Raw genomic sequence first — 18,429 nt, forward strand, 5'->3', positions numbered from 1 at the left:
TGGGCTATCCTACATTTCCCATAACTAGTGCAGTGCCCGTCGGAAGTATGTATTCCTATAGTGGGAGCTGAAGAAGATTTTTCAGTTGTGACCATTGTCGTTACCCATGTCTCCTCCCCACAAAGACACCTGCCCAGTTTCAAATCAGCGTGCCACAGACAGACAGACAGACACAAACTCACCAAATAAGTTAAAAGAAATTCTTGATTTATAGATAGATGATCAAATCACTCATGTTTTGTCTGTAAACTGTAAAATAACGTTGAGTCTCCGTTGCCATGGTTACCATCTAGCGTTTGAGCCAGCGCAATAATTTAGAACTGTCATCAGGCAACTGGAAATATTAGAGCGGAGAAAATCTATTTTACCGATATATTTTACATTTCTTATCCAAACAACGTCAAACTTAGCAGTGCACATCTTCTGCCCGTAGCGAGACACCTGCCCAGTTTCAAATCAATCGGGCCAACGGTTCGCGACATATGCGTGCCACAGACAGACACACAGACGCTTCTTGATAGATGCGCGAAAACTACGGGAGCTCGTCAAATCCAAAAAGGTAGATTTTTGCAACTTGGGTCGGATCGAGGTCGGGCTGCTTTCACACCATAAAGGAACCGCACCAGGGTTCGGTAGGAACCGCTCCGAGACCACCTCCTCAGCTGGGTCTCGGTCCGCTTGTTTGGTCCGCACCAGAGTTCGAGTGATTGTATTCACACCAGTCAAAAAGGTCCGAACCAAGCAAGGAAACGAACTTGAGTTCGTTTTAATCGAACTAAACAAGGCAGGTGTGAATACACCCTAAGTAACATCAACACCAATGAATGCCAGGTCCAAAAGTTTCCCAGCAGAACATTGGATTGTCACAAGATGGTCAATGTTATTTACTTCTCCTGTCGGTGGTCACAATGTTGTGGCTTTGTAGCTAATGGTTGGTCAGAAAATATTTCTAGTGCACCGATGGGAACACAGCTTTTTCGTCTGCTTCCACCCAACAATCCAAGGTGAATTTGGTGGTAGGAAGCAAAGTTGCAGACAATGTGTACTTAATGTAAATGTCTGGGGATGCTGTTTGAGGCTTGTGTCGTATTCAAGCTACCCGTGTTAGATGCACCTATCGGTTGGGGCCTCCAGTCTGAAATCAGTTCAACCTGGAATCCACCCATTTAAGATTTTTCCGCCTATAATCGCTGCGTCATGCTGAATTTCATTACAGCTACATTGCCTCTTGTCACCACATCGCTGCCAGTCACTTCCTGTGTGTACGACCCATTACTCTCTGCAAGACTGCAAATAAGTGTATTTTCCAAACTCTGAATTTGCTCTTTAACGAAATGACCACATAAATAGTGCTGCCATAAATATTGCAGTCCGGTGGAAATGAAGTTTCCCCTTTTGAAAAAACTGGCTACGTTCAGTTCTAGGTGTTTATTTCTTGCCTCAGAGGTCACAGGACTGTAAGCTGCCTGATGCATGAAAAGGGGAGGTCTCTTGGCACGGACTAGGAGGAGGAGGTGGAGGAGGAGGAGGAGTCCTGTCCGAGCTGTGAGTTGAAGTCTGGGTGTCAGTCTGCTGTAACTGATTCGGTGGTAATGAACTCCCTTGCTTGGGCAAAGAGCCAGAGAGCACGGAGCCGCCAGTAAATCATCCACTTTGAAAGCCCTGAACTTGTCACAATGAAAGAAAGAAAGAAAGACACATTTTCTTATTTTTAAGACACGTTCTCTATCAAATATTTAATATTCACAAATCTGCTCTCCTTTGAGCTTTGTTGGAGATGCGTGTGAAACTCCTCCAGCGCTGGATTTAAGACTCTCCCTTCAAGTCCTCGCTCCAAGACAACCAAAATCATCTCACCTCCCATTAGTCCAAAACCACATAATACCCATTATGCGTCTTGTCCATTTCATCTCCAACACACACCATGTCCGTGACACAGCCCTCCTCCCTCTGGTCCTCCTCTCCAAAAACCCATTCATCTCAGTCCATTGTCACCGCTATTTCTCATGCCGCCCGTCCCCTCGGCTAACACATCAGGTGATATCCCAGGGCTTTTATCCCGGGCGTGAATAAAGCCTTCAAGTACATTAGGAAGATGAGCAAATGCATCTATTTCAGCGGATGCCGTGAAAGACGCGGCCGAGCTCACGCCGCCCTGCCCGAGATGTTGATCTAAAGGACGTGTCTGCGGTGACGGAGGGGCTGGAGTGATGTTTATGTGTGCGTACAGTATGTTTGTTTGGTCACACGGTGAGTCCCATATGAGCCATCTCGTGCGTAGAGCACCCAGAGACACTGAAGCCACACGCAGCGTTTGTGAGAGGTTATTAGAGCGAGAGATATCGAGTCTGTCTCTGGGAGGAGGTTCCTAGAAAGACTGAACCAGCGGATGGAGATGAAGCCAGTGCGTGCATGTGCACCATAGGGTTAGAGTGTGTGTGTGTGTGTGTGTTTATACGGAGGGGGAGGGGCAGCAGTAGTTGTAATATTACCAGCATTCAGATATATAACAGCAACACACATGTTCCCATTGTGACAATACTGCGACAGTGATAGATTCACTGACATTATGCTACGTAAACAGGCGCCCGATGCGCTAATAAATCATTTACGTGCAGAGCAGCGCCTGCTCAGCTTCATTCTTGAAAACCGAGAGAGTGCAGAACTGCAGCTGCAACTGCAAGAGCGCGCGCTTTAAAAACTGTTTTTGTCCTTGGAATAATTAAACGCACACATCAAAACGGCTTTAAAATTTAAATTTGCTCTTTAAGTGCCGGGATCTAAAACCGGTGTCCTGCAAAACATTAGATTTTTTTTTGTATGCATATTTTATTCATAATTTATTCTTTTTATATTAGCTATTCACGTGCACGCTCAGACTAGACCGTGTTCAAAGCCTTCCACGCACTCATGAATGAAGTGCAAGGGAAAATATTCCTATTATTTAGTTTTGCTTGTCAAATTTAAAGTTAAAGTTAGTTTTCACGTTCATCTGAAAAGGTTCCTCTGTGCTCATCTTATATTTTTCAGCTCAAGACATGCAGCCACGAAGCTTGCACAAGTTGGACTTTTGCAACATCTTTATGCATATTTATAGATTCAGATCTTTCGTTAATTTAATGTTTGAAGTGGTACAACTAGGCTGCCATAAAATGTGCATTTTCAAAATAAAATAATAAGACCCAGTCGTACTCGTTGCCCAGAAAAGTCATATCACTGGATATTTGTAGCAGATGCATTTGTGTGTTCATGGCACTTCTACAAGGAGCTGCTGTTGGCTTGAGCTACTTTCTATTGTGGTTCCCAATCTGAGGGCCAAGGCTCCCAGTGTGGTCATGAGGCTTCTCTAGTCTATTTGTTCAGTTTTATATAATTAGTTTTGTGTGTGCGTGTGTGTGAAGTACACATTTAACTGTTTAATGCTCTGAAAACAATTAAAACAAGTTTTCAGTCGCATGTAGAGGACGAAATCTTCCACAGACCAGATGGAAAACAAAGGGTTAAATGTACAATAGTACATTATATTTTATAATCTTATTATGGCTTTTATTATGTAGAAAAAAAAGGTACCATGTTTACCTCAGAAATATTGTGGAATAAAAGTACAAAGTGGGATAAAATGGAAGTAAAAAGTACCTCTAACATGCCCTAAATATATATTTGGGTAAATGCATTTATTTACTGCGTGCTCTAGAGTTTAACATCTGTGTGACTGCTGGTCAAGAGACACATTTTAATAAAAAATCAGTTGTTACTCCAGCTGAGAGACTGAAAAAGCAGCACCAGCGAAACCGAGGGAAAAGCACATCAATAACACAGCTAAACACACAAAAACAGCCTCGCTCTGTTTCTCCCTCTATCTCTCACTCTCTCTCACACACTCACATAAAATAAGGCAGCACGTGCACCGCAATACTGGCTTAAACCATTTGTTCACATGAACCTGCAATGTATTTGTTTCTCTTGGAACACAAAGTAAAACCCAGATGCAATAGGATGGACGTGAACGGGCTCGGTTTTTTACGAGCGAAGGTGAACGCGACGCTGGAAAGGCTCAGCCTGATTCCAAGTGCCCCGGCTTTGAAAGTTTGCGTGAGGCAGCTTAACGGAACGCCGGGTTGTTTTTCCGCTCCGCTGCTTTCTGGACTGAACTATAAACTAAAGACGACATCCTCTCATTAGTCTGCCCTCTGTAGCACAGCCAGGCCATTTAGTGTACCCAAAATCCCATTGTTTAATTGCGCGGGTCAAGTCAAAGGTCAGGCAAAATATTGATGAACTTTTTTAAGGGAGGAGGAGGGGGGGGCGGGCAGCGAGGCTTGAAGCGGCGGGGAGGCAGGCGAGGGCAAAGGTGCGAGGGCCACAAACACAGCTGTACTGGAGCAAACAGAGCCGGCCCGGGGCTGTCCACTGGGAAGGAATGAAAGAATGGCCGCGTCTCTTGGTCACATTTCCACACGCTGATGCAGACCGTCTCAACGCGGATGCAGATTTAAACGGGGTGCTTCTGCGAGGGAGTGCACGTTACTAAATCACGGCGATAGCGTGCTCCTGCTTCCAAAGGGCGAGAGAAATCCCCCTCGCACTCAGAGCAGCGCCGGCAAGCCCACGACCTGAACGAGATGGTGTGCAGCAGCTGAGTGTTATGGATTACACTGTTTGTTTAAATCCATGTTAGGTGGATTATGCTCCTTCACTAAAGAGGGCTGGCTGGGGTCAAAGGCCAGTGAGGCAAAGGCTGCTAAGAAGGTCCTCCAAACACGGCTTTCTCTCTGACCTGAGGGAATTCCTGCAGACACTTCTCTTTGTGCGAGTTTGTTGCAACCGAAACTGGCGTAAAAGAGGCGAATGCACCGAGAAACATTTAAATAAACTACTACAAGCTTAATTTTACTCTTTCTCCTTCTTTAAAAATATCACTCTTCGTGCCAAAGTTTAACGAATCCCAATTAAGGCCCATTTGAACTCTCAGCTTGTTGCATTGTCATTCTGATAAGTCCCTCAGCACGCTTATGGTTCTCAAGACATTAATAGATTCTCATAATTATTTCCACACACTCCGGGCTTAGGGTTTGACCCCCGGGGTCAAAGTTCAAATGATTTGGATTTGTTGTGCAAACAAAAAAAAAAAAGATATTTTGATGCTATATTTTGCAAAACTTTAACATTTCTCACTTATTGGTTAATTAAATCCACTTTACCCACCGTATAGACATTGATTTGACCCAACACCACTGCTCCCCTGTCGCCATCTCTGTTAAGTGAGAGGGATTTAAGCACACAAAACAAAAACAAAGTGGTCACTTTATGCCCCGGGCGCGTTTCTGGTGACATTTAACAGCAAGGAAAGCTATTTCCTTTACCATTCAAAGCCAAACGCTCTTAATTGCTCAAGAAGTCTGCTGCAGTTTGGAAAACACTTTGTGATATTCCCTGAGCTTGATCGTTGCGGTTCACTTGAGTCTGTGTTTATTCCTGTGTGGAGAAAATTGGTTTACTCGAGTTGTAATTTTGATATGACACTAAAATATTCCCTTGAACGCGCACCATTTGGAAACCTTTGTAGTTGTAATGGCCATTCATTATGGTTTTCAAGATAAGTTTATGTTGTCATTAAATCTGACTAAACACAGAAACAAACATTTCCCAAACGCACCTTATCTTTTCAGACGAGTAGCCGACAACGGTTCTATTTAGGCTGCACAAACGTATCAGATAGTCTGAAGTCATCTGTTAAGCAGGGCTGCATCGGCTGGATCATTTCACCGATAAACATCTTGGGAACGTTTCTTCTCGCAAACTGCAGCAGATCGCTCCTGTGAGCGGGCACCCGTCGGCTCCCACAGGGAAAATGGAATTTCCTCCATGCTTTGTCACAGCCTTCAACTTTTACTTACATCGCCGTGCGCGTACAGAAAGAAAGAAAGAAAAAAAAAAACTCAGAAGTTCTGTGGGTGCGCGCAAAAAACGTTCGCTTCTTTACGAGTTATTTTAACCTCTTACCCACCTCCGAAAAACTTTCTCTGAGACAAAGAAGGGGAGGAAAATCGTCGCTGCCGTCAGTTTATGTGCGACAGAAATTGGAAACAAGTGTCTGACAAATCACAAGACACATCACTGCCTTCTGTCAAGGAGCTCCTGGTGACACTTGTAGCCAAACTCTTTAAATATAAACCGTGCAATTACAGAAAATTAAAAGACTTTATTGTGAGTTAAACTTCACAATAAGGTGGAAACCTTAAGCAACTTATTGTGTCCGTGGAGTGTTTCCCAATTAAGTCATTCTTTATTTTTTTTTCTTTCATTCCCAAATATTCCCTTGCAGCCTATTTTCTTCCACCGTCTTCACGCGGTGTTGTTGAGATTACTTATTGAATTATTCTCCAGAGATGGAGCCGGAGCAGTCACGAAATCGTTTAGTTCATCTGAGGTAAACCCGCTGACTGGAGCTCTTCCAGTTAAAACTCTGCAAACTGGCCTGATTAGAAGCAGTTTAGCAGTTCTTACGGGAGGGGAGCCAAGCAGGTTTGGATGCTTTTTGTTTTTTGTTTTTTTTTTGTTTTCAGCGTTCCTCCTGAACAAATTGTCAAATTACAGCACATGTCAGAAGTTAATAAAATAACAGTAATAATAATAAAAAAAGCTCAGATTAAATTTTAAGACCTCGCGTAAAGGATAAAAATCGTGAAATCTGAATTTATTAAAGAGAACATAAGCACAGGACGCTGCAAAGTCTTAAAGTGGTGCGTTCAGGTGCCAGAATTGCAAATATCCCAGTGTATTTTATCCATAATGTCCTTTTAAAAAAAACAAACATCTAAACTACTCGCATTATTTTCAATCTCATCCTCCTCGATTTGTTAATTTTATTGCGCATTGACAAGAAAAAAATAAACAAGTGAACGCACCACGTTTCAGATTTTCGTTTGTTAAATGTTTGACTAAAGTTTTTACTCCAATATTTTACTTTTTAGATACTTTGAGTATCTACTTCTGCTGCATTTCGATGAGAAGTCTTGCACTTTTTGCTCACTGCATTGCTGCTTTTGTTTTTAACCGAGTCAAGAAAAGCAAAATCTTGTATTAATAATAATAATGTAATGAAATAATATCTAACTGGTCTACCACATTAGGGATTTCATACTTGAAAGAAGTTTAGTTTGGTAGTCTCTGAACTTGTAACGGAGTTTTAACGCAGTGGGATGTTCCTGTTTTTATGTAATAAATCTGAATACTATCACCACCACATGATCACATGAAGCTTTCCAGAAAGGGGGTGGGGAAGGGGGGACGGGGGGCGCACACGTCCACATCCACATCCAGCGTCGCCCATGCGCGACCGGTGTATATTAATTATTGATCTCTCACAGCTGCTTATGGTTTATGGTTTACGGTTTGGCGTTGGCACAAGCTCCTCGGCGCGGGGCAGGTCATTCCCGGTGTCCCTTAATCAGGATTGTGTGTTAGGCCTCTAATTATTCATAATGGCCCGCGGAGAAAAGAAGAGAAAAAGATCACGAAACAATGCTTTCAGTGCAGGGGGATTGGCAAAATGAAAATAAATAAATAAATAAATTGAATAAATCGACGAAATTTCTCTCTCTCTCCCTTTTTCTCTCCCCCTCCTCCAATCAGGCTCATATGTTTGGGAGCAAACACATCTGACTCGCAGGTCTAAACTGTGTTGCTTGGCTTTACCATCACAAGTAAAATATTAATGCCGAACAGTCAAGCTGATGAAAAAATCTGTTTAAAAATGGATGTTTTGTTTTGCCACGCTCTGAGCTAAATATGTTTCGGGTGGAAACTCCATGTGGGGGCCCCGAGTCGTGGTGGGAGGTAGGGCTAATTGACGAAAGAGGAACGAGTGTGTGTGTGTTTGCCCCAGAGCCAAGGAAGCTGTTCCCCCACTTCTCCTTCAGCGCCAAACACTCTGAACGTCTGCAAAGGGGGCTCACTTTTTTTTTTATTTTTTTGTGTAATTCTTTTGCATCAGATCAAAAAAGAAAAGAAAGAAGAAAAAGGGCAAACAATAAGCTCCATGCCTGCAGTAATTACATCTGTGACTCTGTTTGTGTGTTTGTTTGTTGTCGTTGTTGTTCCCCAGCCTTAGCCTGTGTATTTATTTAATTATTTATTTTCAGTGAATGAATGAATGAATGACTTTTGGAAATTATTTCATCACACCACAGTGTCAGGCCTAATTAGTTTTCTTTATTTTTTATTTTTTGATTATCCCACAGCCCGTGTGTGTGTGCACCTTCATATATTTAACACTTTAAAGGAGGGAAAATAACTTATGAACATAAATATATATTTTTTGAAGCCAATTTTTGGCCAAATTTGCTAACTTAAACGCTTAATGTGGAAACTTTAAGCTTCTACCACACAAACACAACTTTTCTTTGTCTTTTTAAATTAAAAAAATAAACATATTCGACATAAATTGAATGCCCTGCATCAATTTTTTTAATTTAAAGCACTTTAATGTGTCTAATAAAGTCAAAATAGACATTTAGGAAGTCTAATTAAGAAAAAAATATAGACCTATAATGTAAGTGTCAAAACAAACCGGAAAAAAGAAGTCGAGAGATGAGACGAAGCGGTCACGTCACAAGGTAAATCTCTGTCGCAGGCTCCACGTCACGCATGCGTGAGTGCGTCTATTGGCTCAGAGCTGGCGCTGCACGCGATAGCTGTGTTTGGTTGCAGCTAGTTTTTTTGTTTGCTCTCCTAATTGACTGGTCAGGTTCTCGGAGCTCGGTGTCCGCGGGGAGGCTGTGAATGTGGGCCACATCAGCCACGACCCCGAGGCTCCGTGGAGGAGGAGGAGGAGGAGGAGGAGGAGACCGAGAGACCGCGAGGCAGAGCAGAGCAGAGCTCAGATACGTCTGAGGATAAAAGTTGAAACCTTAAAGTAGCAATTAAATACAGACTGAATAATAATAATTGTAATAATAATAATAGCACAACAACAATACTTTAAATTACGAGCCACGTTGAAGCTCACAGGGGGCGCTTCACGTACACAAACCGTCTTCCGGTTAATTTAATAACTTGATTGCTTTACTTCATCTTCAATCACTCGTCAGTTCGTGGGTATAATGTTAAAATTATTAATTTTTTGATAGATGTTTTTGTTTTTGTTTTGCACAGTTTTACAGAATTCGGAGAGAAATAAAACTATTGATGCTCCCAAATCAATAATCCAAGTCCAGGACATCTTTCTCTTCAAATCCTATAAAGGGAGTCAGTGTTTAATGGATTTAATAACAGATTGGCTTTGTATTTATCTGAAGTTTCACTTAAAATTAATCCACTTGCATTTCTTATTTCTTAATGGGTGTCTACTAAGCCTCTGCTTTCCCTTTCTCTGCACTGTCAGTAAAATACTCCGTACCAAAGGTTTTTTTGTTGTTGTTGTTGCTTTTTGCACCACTGAGTGCTATTCCTTCACAGATTTAGCTTACACCACAGACAAAAATCAAGTTTATATGAGAGATCTGCTTCAGAATAACAGATTTCTCTTCAAGTTAAACCACCATTCAGCATTAAAATTCACCCAACGTGATGATTTGCGGATTTAACTCAACACAAAAATGATCAGATTAAAATGCTAATCAAATTCCCCGGGCGCAAATATGCTGCTTTAACCTCCTGAATGAGGTTGGAAACATGATGTCAGACTTCTCCACATCCCAAATTAACCTCCAGCCGCTGGGCATTGATTTGCAAATCTCTGCCACGTAAACCTCCGGTGACTCCTCGTGCTGTTCAGTGCATCTAAGTTCAACGAGCGCCGGTGCTCACCTGCTACTGCTTTGACTGCTGCTGCCAGCTGCCAATTAACACCTATGGCATGTTAATTAGGCCGCGGAGTCTACCACTTCAGGAGACTTTTCAGAACCCTTCACCACAAGTGCCTTTTATTTTCACAAGGGCTCATGTGCATATGCATCTTTGCATGCTGAATCGGGAGGAGGCCTAAGCGGGATCCCGACGAGTCATTTAGCTGCAACATATGAATCAATAGACTCAAAGTGTTGGGGATCATGTTTAGCTTTGGTTTCATTTGCAGATAGATGTTGGTGGCAGTCACAGGAGCTCAATCAATTTGAATGATGTCTTGAAATTGTGTAAAAATCATAAAGTATTCCAATTTGAAGGCAAAAGCGCATTTCACAAGTCAAGTTTTTCACAGTCCTCTCAAATTAAAAGCTTTCTGTGGAACTCGCATGGGAGCAAATGAATGTGAAATCAATGTGTAACGCTACATAAATTCAAAGACATGTTTTTAATGTAGGAGATATTTACAACATACACACACGCTGTTTGGATTCTGCCGCTGCCTCGCACACAAGCACACATGGGCGAGGAAGACAAACAAACCTCGAAACAAATTAACCAACGGCCGGCTCTTCTCACGCACAACCGACCGTGATTCATCTCCAGGAATCTGGAATCAGTCAGCTCGGACTAACGTAAGGAACCTGCCGGGGCTCGGGTCCAGGGGGAGAGGAATGTTTTCAGAAAATGAGACAAATGCACAACATGGCATCATTAGTGCCAAAAGGGATACTGGAGGTGAAGTGGGTGTTTGAGGGCGGTGGAGGTGGAGTGGGGCATATAAGTGTGTGTGTGTGTGTGTCTGCATGGTGGTGGAAAGGGGTGTTCATGAAACGTTACTCAGAAAAGAAGAAAACCACCTAAAAGGCTTGAGAAACACAATGACACATCAAAAGGAAAAACCTGAGAACCGTGGCATAATAAGACTCATGAATAAGCTCAGATCCCAAAGGGACAATATGTGTTTAAGTGTGTGTGTGTGTGTGTGTGAAAGAGCAAAAGAGAAAGAGGGAATATGTGTGTGCATGTGTGTGTGTAAATATTTGAGCATGTATGTGTTCGTTAGTGTCTGAAATGGTTAATTTATCTTTCTTTTTCTTGTAAAAGGCTCCCTATAGAAAATTAAATGAAGTATATATATATATATATATATATATATATATATATATATATATATATGTGTGTGTGTGTGTGTGTGTGTGTGTGTGTGTTTATTCAAGCACAATCCCGGTATTACCCTGAAATCATGGACACAGCAGGAGGACATCCATTCGCCACATTAAGGATTTCATTGCTTCACATAATCATTTCAGCTCTCGTCTCTGGTCACAGTTCAAAGACGATGGCCCGTTTTTTTATCTCTTTGATGCACAAAAACCTCGGTGAGAACAAACTGAATCCTTGCTAATAACAAAGGCGAAGAAAAAAAATGTGCTTCGCTTTTAGAAGAGGCCAAATGTTGGCAGGAAACTTTAAACTGCTGACATTAAAGCGTTATTCGGCTAAAAAAAAAAAAAAAAAACAAGAAAAGAGAAAAAAAAGTGTTTTTACAGTGTTCAGACAGCAAAAACCACATGAGAACCATAAACCGTGGACATGTTATTGAAGTGTGCACATTATCAGGCAATTTGTGAGAAAGTAACCGTGTTGAGTGAATGCCTCACACGTTGCATTCATTCATGTTACCCTCTGCACGTACCAAAATACCTTTAAGATCTAGTCCCATCATAAGGTAAAATTTGTTGGCTGATGAAAAAAGTACATATAAAGCATGACGATCAGGCATAACATTATGACTACCTTCCTAATATTGTGTAGGTCTCCCTTGTGCCTCCAAGTGACTCATCAGAGAATGGACATGGGCCTTCTGAGGGTGTCCTGTGGTGTCTGGCAACAGGATGTTGTTAATGGGGGGCCTTTGAGGGGAGGGGCCTCTGTGGATCATCCCACAGATACTTGATCAGTTTGGGATCGAGTGAATTTGGAGGCCAGGTCAACACCTTGTGCCAGGGGCGTAGCACCAAATTCTGGGCCCAGTACACTCTTAATGTCAGTGGGCCCCTATCCATGCCAGTGCACGAAGCACGCAAGCAAAACAATTTTTTCATGGACTCTCCCTACTTGGGCCCTGAGTAGTCAGGTCCCCTTTTCCCCCCACTACCACGCCCATGCTTTGTGCTGTTTTCCATTTTTTTTTTTTGAGTTGTTCCTAAAGCGTTTTTGTTTGTGTGAGTGTCATTGCTATCGGGTGGGGGTGCCTGGTCAGGTCTAGGTGGGTGCTACATGTCTAAGTAACATCCACATGAATGAATGCCAGGTCCAGAAGTTTCCCAGCAGAACACTGAATTATCACAAGATGGTAAATGTTATTTACATCTCCTGTCAGTGGTTTTAATGTTTTGGCTGATCGGTGTACACATTATAGCTTGCTAAATTAGCATCATCTTTGTGAGCATATTGACGTCAGAGCATTTAGCTCCACTATCCCTACAGTACATACAGCCTCACAGAGCTGCTAGCATGGTGCTTATCATGATGCTAATCAGTCTTGATTATTTCTGTTCTTATGCTCCATGAATCTGTAGCGTAAATCTTCAAATCATGTTCCATCAAGTTCAAACACATTTTGTTCCACAACTGGTTCACGCACCGCACTGAATACGTGCCTGATGCACAGAACATATTGTTTATTTGTGCTGTTTTGTTTGAAGAGGAAATAAAAACTGGGTTCACGTCTCTGTAAATGTTCCTTAAACTATGCGGGGTACAGTTTTGCAAAACAAAAAAAAGTGAAAAATCACATCTAAAGGATAATATTGATCCAAGTGTCCGTACTCCGAATAAACACTTTTGGTTAAACTTCGGTTCACCAGATGCCACCGAGATGTAAACGCAGAGGAAAAGAGCGCAAACATGGAAGAGAAACTAGAGTCATCTGGGTTCTGCGACCCATTAGCTGTGTGCTTCATCGCTTTCCTTGTGGGAGGTGACACATTTCTGCTTTCTGTCTTCTGTTTTTATGATTTGTCGACAAATAGCTCGCCGTGCGGCGTGACATCATTTCCTCATTGTTAGGCTTTCTGCTTTTGAATCCAAAGTCAAGTCGCACCGTGCCAGAAGTTAAGGGATACAACTTAACTCCCTTCTCTAAACAATGAGGGGCCAGCTCTGTCGAAGCAGAGCCTGTGAACTTGTAAGGTGGGAAAGGGCTCTCTTTGTTGTGTACATGGAAAGTCAAACAGATCGTCCCGAGCCGCTGACTCTTGCATGTGTTTATTGCATGTGTGTGGTTTTGTGGAAATGCATTAGGACATGAAATATAGCCGAAGAGGGCAGCGGGGGTAGCAAAAGTTATTGGTTATGTTTTCAGACTGAAGCACTCCATCAGTCAGGCACACAAGAATCACTTCAAAATGTGATGCCAGAACGTATACAAGAAGAGATGACGGCGCAGATTAAAGCCACATTATATGAAATGCGTTGCATTTCATATAAAGTTATGTTTTTTGGGGGCGTTATTGTAACGTGAGGACTGTGCACGAGCATATAGTTTGTATAATATCTGATATTTAAATAGAGAAACGCATCAGTTCAGTAAGATTAAGGAATAAAGGATTTCACCTGCAACACGGCAATCTAAAAAACAACATTAAAAACTAGAGCTGACCAAACATGAGTAGAGAGATGAGTAGAAAACCAGAGAGAAAGGGTTAAAATCCATCAACTAATCAGAATCAATAACATATACCCAGTACCACCACTACTACTACTATTGTTAGCATCTGCTGCCTATGTTGCCGTAGCCTGATGTGTACCTCCCTAGAAATGGGGGGAAGAAACTATGCAAGAGCTGTGATTGGTCCACTTGGTCGTAGCGTATTTCCCAAGAGTACCTAGTACTTCCGGCTGCTTCTCCATCTCCGCCGTTTTCAAACTGATTGTTTTGGATCAGTTAAAATGTACTACACCGTAGGAAGATTGGCTGAGGGGGTTTGAAGGTGCAAGCATGTGTACAGCGCGTCTTAGGCGAAATCTCGGCAAAAGCTTCAGTCGTCGTTGTTGAAAGTGAAGCAGGAAGTGGAAAAAAACAACAGGATGTGGAAGCAGGAAACAAAAATTAACCCGACTGGCAAAAAAAGACAGCGCCGACTAGTGTTTGGGAGGTGTTTTTACAGAGCGAGCCAGACTGACAAGCGCACAAGTATAAATGGTGTAGGCTACGTGCGTAGGTTACGTGCGTAGGCGTCTAGTCCCGCAGAGGCATAAACCGCACTTAACTCTCAAGCACATCTTTCAATGCGCAAAGGCATTTAAACCTGAATTATTTCTCAAATCAGATCGGATTCATGAGTCTAGACCTCACCGCCGTATCCCCACGGGTTGCTGCGGTGAGGCAGTTGGCATTGTTAACCCACTACAAAAGCTTCAAGCTCTCCTCTCTCTTGTTCCTGCAGATTCCTTCCAGCTTTGCTTGTACAGAAGCTTCCCTCAAAAGAGCCAGCAGACAATTTACGTTGGCGTCCGTCCACAGACGCTTGCTCTAAGCGTTGTCCTCCATAGCGCTCTGCTGTAGCTGCAGCGGGGCATACTGCTCGGCATTCCTGTCAGTCCGGATTTGACGTCGCATTCGGAGACACTTTGAGAGTCTGTAGAAATCTGATTGGAATCACATTTCAAACAAGCTCCAAAAGTAGTTTGGATGTGCTGCTTTGCAAAGATATTGGATTTTGTGTTTTTGTTTGACTTTTCTAAATTGGCCAGTGTACAAACTGGGTGCGCCAAAAAAATAGACATGGGATTTTAGTCGAAACAAGGCCAAAAAGTCAAACCATTTATCTGGACGCCATATTGACCAGAGAGACTCATTTGCCTGAAGCTACAGTACTGCACTACGACATTTCATTGACCACAATAGCCGAACAGACAGAACTTACGTAACTGAAGGGTATGATCATAAAGCTAACCAACGATTCAATAGCGGGATTAGTAGCTCTATATTTCATCCACGAAATTTTAATAATTTTATAATTCAAAAAATACACGGCACCCGGATTTGACCCCACTTAGTCGTGAAATTATTAATACGCTTACGTTTTCTTAGAGTGTTGTTATTGTCACTTAGCAAGATTAAAGGAGAAAACGCTGCTGAAAATTGGTTTATGTTACGGTTTGAGATCTGACAGCATGCATGGTGTGGAGTTTCCATGTCCAAACACACACACACACACACATACATCTCAAAAGCACAGGACCGGGGACTTAAGTGGCGAACACTCTGCAGGCCTGCCCAATTTTCAAGGCGATTTCCTAACTTGAGAAAGAGCGGGCTGTGAATAATTGTGGTGCTCTTCATGCTTGTGATAATAATGTTATTCTAAAGGGGTGAAAGTGGTACAAATGGTGGAAAAAACACTTAAGAGAGAGCGAGAAAAAAAAAAAAGAGGACGTAGGATATGTTAAGAAACCACATGTACTAACCGGCGGCTGCCAAATTACTCATTCACCGTGGTGTTTCATTTACTCTCACAATTAAAACAACATAACGGTTTTGGTAGCACCTGCCCGTCTTTTTCTCGACCACATGTGGTAAGGCTGCAAAAAAATATAAGGCCGAACTTTTTATATTTTTATAAGAGATATTTTTAAAAGGTCGCTGAGTGCAGGTAATTTGTGGATTACTGTAACTTGTAACTGTCCGACCGTCATGGTGAAATGCTCTGCGGAACAGTTCAAGTTAAATTTATCTCATGCATTCAGTTTTATTTCGCTCAGCATTTATGTGTCTAATAAATAAATTTAATCTAACAACACATCAAAGAGGTGTTCATGGTGATGTAGTGGATGCGCCCTCTGTGACGTCACCCATAGATTTCCCGAAGAGCGGTTTCGAAGCTCAGTGTGCTGTCTCCGGCCGTAGCCATCTTGCCATTGACTCCCCCTAATTCCCTGCTAATTGAAAAATGGTAAAAGCATCGGAGCGTGTGTGGAACTGAGGTGGGTAGGTGACCCTATGACGGCCTCCACCCATCACTACGAAGTAACAACGCCCTTAAAGGGGAATTACCGTTTTTTTACAACTTAGACCTTATTTCTGGCATAAAATACGATCGTTTACTCATCATTTCACTAATATTTTGTTATGATACGCTAGTGCTATTCCCCGTTGAGTCCGGAGTTAGCTGTTGTCTATTTGCAGACACGCAGCGGTTTGTTGTTATTTGGCCAGCTGTTCCTCTCTCTGCCTCCGCATCCTCCCATGCCACGTATATCCATACAATGGGAGTGAATGGGGCAACGAAACGCAGCCTCTAAATAACGCGTTATCTGCCACAAAACTCGTTCATTTCACCAATATTTTGTTATCGTACCCTCAACGGGGAATAGCACTAGCGTATCATAACAAAATATTGGTGAAATGAACGAGTTTCGCGGCAGATAATGCGTTATTTAGAGGCTGCGTTTCGGTGCCCCAGTCACTCCCACTATATGGATATACGTGGCACTCCATTGGAGCTAAATATCCTCCGAACGACTCCAGATGACACTAAAGTTATATGTGTGAGTAAACGATCGTATTTTATGCCAAAAATAAAGTCTAGGTTGTAAAAAAACAGTAATTCCACTTTAATTGTGCATAAACCTACGCCTTGATATAGTTTAAGCAGGAAAAGTTTGAAATTGTACAGTTCTCATGCATGGGGAAGCAGCAGCAGGCTTTAAACATCTTTATTTCAGCTGGACATTTTAATTTTGGAGCTAGTCATTTGAGAAACTGTATTTCTTGGCATTTTTCAGCCCCAGAAGGTCACAAGTTGAATTTTATTTCAACTTGCATTCATCTTTCAAAACTCAACTCTCCGTATTAATATGTCTAAGCAGCGAGCATGTCCGGTAATTCTAGTTTACTAACACTAATTCTCCTCCAAAAAGGCCATTGAGCACATATTAGCTAACATTGCATTCATTTGTGGGTTTACAGATTATATTACATTACATAACCTGTGATGCTTTGTGTGTGTGTGGGAGCTGCTAATAGGTCCCAAAAGGAAATACAGAGTAGCTTCTCAGCTCTGTGTTTGGAGCTTGTTTGCCAAACTGACTGCTTGTTCCTAATCTTCAAATCCTCTACTCTTGGAAAAGCAAAAAATCAGAAAAGCATTTGTGTGTCCTCTGTTGCCAGGTACTGTGAGTTTTTGGAAGCCAAGCCCCGTTCAATCTTATAATACCAAAGTTAAGCTGTTAAACGTATTTCTCCCTTTCAGAGCAGCAAGGATGCTGACATTTTAACTGGAACTATTACATCTATCCTCGTGTTATTATGCGTGCAGTATTGCATTGCATTTTGCATGTTTTAAGACGAGCCGAGGGACCAGCTAACTTGTTCTCCAGGTATCATACGCTGTGCCAGTTACAGATGTCAGACAAATGGCTAACCTTGCAAGCTAGCTTCTGTTCATCATAATTACATCACATGCTGTTTACTGTAACTCCCGCTATAATAATAATAATAATAATAATAAAGGCTGCATCAGGGACTATCGACATATATATGTAATGATAGCACAGATTGCATGATTAAATCAAGATGAGCTGGATTAACGTTATGGACGTTATGCAAAATTGGAAACACATAAATCAAGTGTCACGGCATGCACATACATTTGCTGTTAGCTCAGGCTTCCTGTTGTAGTGAGTATGTGTGTGTGTTTGTGTGGGTGGGTGAGTAACTGTACCTTTGTGTGAGAAGGAGAGAAAGGAAGCATGTGTGTACAGTGTTTTGTCTGTGGTTTGAGTGCCAGACCATTCTCTCATGCTGTGTGTGTGTGTGTGTGTATGTGTAATACCTCGGAGAGTGCTCTACCCACTGTCTGTGCATGAACTGAATAATGCATCAAGAGATTCCCTTCATTTCTCCCTCTTATCTCATTTCTTATCCTCGTCCCCTTCACTCGCCCCGAGCCTCTAATCTCTCGCTCATTTAGTTGTTTGTCTAATGTTCACCTAGTTGCCTGACCTTTGTTCTGTGTCTCATCCTCCGCCATCAATCGACATCGTCGCCCTCCTCCCCCCCCTCCACATCACTCGGCCCCTCCCAGGCCTACTCAAGCGTAAGGTAGCGGGGTGAAAATGCTATGCTCTCAGCGCAGCCTCTGCACGCAATAGTGCTTAGTTCGTGTGAGAAGGCCGGTAGACGTGGTGCTGCCCCACATGGCCGTGGCATGGAGCCACGGAAGAGAGGGAGAGAGAGAAAGTGCAGAAGGGAGGGGTGCCAAAAAAAAAAATCCCCCACCATCCCCGTTACCAGCAGCCAGGGGTCTTAGCTCAGCCGAAACCATGGCAACGTTTCACACTGATGAGATTTTTTTTTTCATCGCCGTCGCCAGGGTCAATCAGGCAGGTCAAGGTGAAATGGCTGCCACTCACGCAATGCCACTCTTAAAGGGGAGAGGAGGGGAAGGGAAGTGGATTGACAGAACACACCGAGTGAAAACAAACAAAGCCGAGCGACTTTCCACTCGTCTGGGAGGGGGGCTCCTAATGAAAATCTGCGGCGCAGAAATCCCTGGGCATATTTCTTTTAAA

This window comes from Chelon labrosus (genome assembly GCF_963514085.1).
Source record: "Chelon labrosus genome assembly, chromosome: 22".
NCBI classification, from domain to species: domain Eukaryota; kingdom Metazoa; phylum Chordata; class Actinopteri; order Mugiliformes; family Mugilidae; genus Chelon; species Chelon labrosus.